General features: G+C 36.0%; 1 protein-coding gene across 1 annotated transcript in view; it reads right to left on the reverse strand.

The window, feature by feature from the left end:
• LOC106518198 (formin-1) overlaps positions 1-3,811 on the reverse strand; it is a 59,273-nt gene that overhangs the window by 6,737 nt on the left and 48,725 nt on the right. The gene's annotated exons all lie outside the window — the stretch shown is intronic.

Here is a 3,811-nt window from a genome sequence, read left to right on the forward strand (position 1 = left end):
TAATAAAAGTTCAAATATTCAATGAGCAAAACAAACAAACAAAAACACAGTAAAACTAAATTTAAACAAATATTTTATTAATTATTTCAGTTCTTTAATTTGTTATTATTAACTATTTTATGATAGTATGCTGATTTACTAGTACATATAGTACTATTATTTAATTTAAATTATTTAATATGAAAAATCACAAAAAATGTTAAATTATTTTTATTGTAATAAAAAAGAATCTAAGTTCAGTTTTATTCAGTTTTGTTCAGTTTAGACAATTTTTATTTACTACTATACGCTTTTACAGCCAATTAATAAAAAATGATAAATTTAACATAATGTATGATCAGTTTGGTTATTTAAATCAGATGATAGGATAATTTATTTTAATCCACCGGATGTTTAAACTCAAGTTTCTTCAATAATTAGATTTTTAACTGAATAAAAATGTACAATTCAGCAGAAGCATTTATTGTGTACATTTCTATATTTTTTTTCTTTTTTTCCTGGTACAGATACATTATTACTAAAAACATATGGAGGTCCTAGTAGTGTCACTGCGGCTCAGTGACAGGTGGAGGAGAAAACGTATGTGAGAACCCTGAGGATTGTGTTGTCTGTTCCTTTTAGCAGCAGGTTTTACCGCTGCTGCACTTCATGAGAGGATCCCTCATCATCCAGCACAGATGTGAGGGCCCACCCAGGGCCCAGAGCGCCCGCTGACGCCCATATTCATCAGCAGCGTGTCACTTTTACGAGGTGGCTCTGTGGGAAACAGAGAGAGAGAGAGAGAGAGAACTCTACCTCCTTCTTGCTCCTCCACTCGGCCAGCCCCAACGCTCTTTTTTCTTTAGATGAAATTAAGGGAAAACTTCATTAAAGGCAGAGGTGTTGTCAGCTGCAGGGGCCTTTTGATCAATATTACTGACCCAGACCTTAGTTCAACACCTATATTACAGTGGTGTCACTCTTACACACACACACACACACACACGAACACACACGAACACACACTTGGCCCTGACTCAGTGGATAGAAATATCACTCTGTGACTCAAAACCAGCAATGTGAAGCCGCTTGTTGATTTCTGATCTATCACATTTCCTGTTGTTTAACGGTCCCATTCTCTTGTGTTTTGCGTCTTTCACCTTCTTCTTTCTGCGTCGCCCATGATTTATTTGAGATGTTGGCGTCCCCACGACGTAAAACAAACAACTCGGCTCTCGACCCAAACAAGGAAGAAACATAAAAAAAAAAGAATCTCTTTGCTTTGTTTGTCTCCTCCACCATCTTTTTCCAATATGAAATCTTCCAGATATGATTGTGCTCGGGCTGCCAGTGTGTCCCACAAATCAAGATGCCTCTCGGGAGGGGGAGGAGGGCATCCAGGTTTATATGTGCATGTTTATTTGTCTTTAAAGTAAACCTGAACAAGCCTTAAAGTCGGCAAAGGAGAATAACTTAAGAAATCTCATCAGTGTGTAAAATCCTTCATAGTAAGAGTAATTTGTGTGAATTTAATAAATTTATTACCGTCATCCAGTTAGATAAATACTGAGAAACCCAATAATCTTTCTGGAAACGTTATCAGCAGCTGATAAACAGGATGATAACATAAATATTAATAATTATCTGATACCAGCTTTGTGTTATCTCTAAGAAGCATGTTAAATTAAAYACCTAAAATTCCTTGACAGAATGCATATCACCCGTTGCCTTTCATACCAGAGGTTTTATTTATTTATTTATTTATTTTACAGAATCACTGATGAACATATTGCATAAGTACACAGCATAAATTTTAACAYCAGTGCAAAACCAAAGTTATCTTAACAGAACCCTTGGGGGTGAAGTAGAAACTACATTATAGTCATTACATTACTACACTGGGCCTCTGGCTTGTCTTATATTGAACCCATATTTCCCAGTGTAAGTCAAACAAATCTAATTTGTGGTTTACRACGGCCGAAATCTTCTCCATTCTGTAAACGTCCATTGTCACTTCTGTCCAAACCATCAAGGTTGGCTTCTCTAGTGTTAGCCATTTCTTAGTCTTTTTGCTAGATATTCCATGTTTGTCCTTTTCCCAGTCCTGTGGTATCTGTCCAAAGTACACAGACTTTATTCCAAATGGGAAACCTTAAAACTGTCCTGTAAAGCAGCTTGGTTTTCTGTGCAGTAAAGTTTTAGAAGTGGGCAGTCCCACAGAATGTGAAAGTGATTTGCACGTTGGTTTCCACAGTTTCTCTAGCAGGTAGGTAGGGCCTGAGCATAGCCTGATTTTTGGCATGGATAAAGTACATTATTACTGTTTTCTAAGCAAACTCTCTCCACTGTAATGAATTTGTACATTTCCATTGTGCTTTCCAGACTGATGTCCGTTSTTCCTCTGATAAATGAAACCGTCCCTCTTTCTCCCACAACGCCTTCACATACGATGTTGAATGAAATTAAGTATTCACCAAACATTTATACAATAAAGAGATGTCACCTTTACCAATCCTACCATCATATGCCTTTTTAACCTGTTCCATGAGTTATTTGATTTCYTATTTTAGTGTCAATTTAATGTCTTAACTGTAGAAATCTGCGGAAATCTTGACTTTCTAAAAAGTATTCTCTTTTGAGTGATTCAAAACTAAGCAATATACCCTTATTAAACATTTTGTACAAAACTGTTAATCCCTTTGATGTCCAGAGCTTAAAATGAGAGTCATATTTTTTGGGTGAGAAATCAGAATTTAAAGTGGACCATTTGAAAATTATAAAGTCTTGTTCTAGGTTATATTTTTTTCAGAAAAGTTTTCCATATTTTAAAAGTACATTCTACGCACGGATTCTTAGCTGCTTCTATATGGTTCTGGATTTGCGTGTCCACTAAGGTTGCTTGTTTTGGAAAAGAACATATTTCTTTCTCAATATTTCTCAACCAGGCCTCATATGATGGGTCACACCAATTCACAATTTCTTGAGCTGCACTGTGTTGTAATAATCTTTCAGGGATGGCAACCCCCTCTCTCTTTGGCTGGTTGCTCATGCCAAAGTTTTAAACTAAAATCATCCAATGGGGCAAAAGAATTGAGTTATTGTTTTGGTCAAACATTGAAAATATTATGTTTAACCTTGTGTAAATTGCAGAAAGTCATCAAGATGTACTATGTGTTGGGGATCACTCTCAGCTACTACCACACCACATTTTAGCTTCATAACTGCTAAACTGACTGAGTTGCAGCTATTTTTGTGTTGGCTAATTTCAGCCAGCTGTGGTGGACATCTTGAATTGAACAGAWCTCAAAAGTTAATCAGTTGTAGATTTACATCCAGTGATTACTCACTGATTGTTTCATCAAAATCTATTTAGTGGTTTGTTAGATATTTTGCTAACAGATAAACAAAATTGACTCTAATAAGCTAATGGAAATATTTTAACGAACATCTTATGAAACCTGTTACACTTAAAACCTTTGTTGGGGCTCACTCTCAGCTACTACCAAACCAAATCTCAGTTCAATATCTGTAAAACTGACTGAGATATAGACCGTTTTGTATGTTTTAAAGTTAATCAGCTGTAGCAGGCAACTTGAGTTGTGTTGAATCCAATAGATGTTCATTTGTGCAGATGCATCTAATAATTAATTTCTCTGAGTTTCAATAAAATGTGTTCCCTGGTTCATGAGATATTTTGCTAACAGATGTCTGTCTGTTACCCACAGATTCAGGCAAAAACATTATTGCCCGCCTTCACCTTTTAAGCAGTGGGCAACAATAACAGTGGAGTCCACATTTCTTGTGTGTGTGTGTGTGTGTGTGTGTGTGTGTG

Source organism: Austrofundulus limnaeus, unplaced genomic scaffold, assembly GCF_001266775.1.
Source record: "Austrofundulus limnaeus strain Quisiro unplaced genomic scaffold, Austrofundulus_limnaeus-1.0 Scaffold2, whole genome shotgun sequence".
NCBI classification, from domain to species: Eukaryota; Metazoa; Chordata; class Actinopteri; order Cyprinodontiformes; family Rivulidae; genus Austrofundulus; species Austrofundulus limnaeus.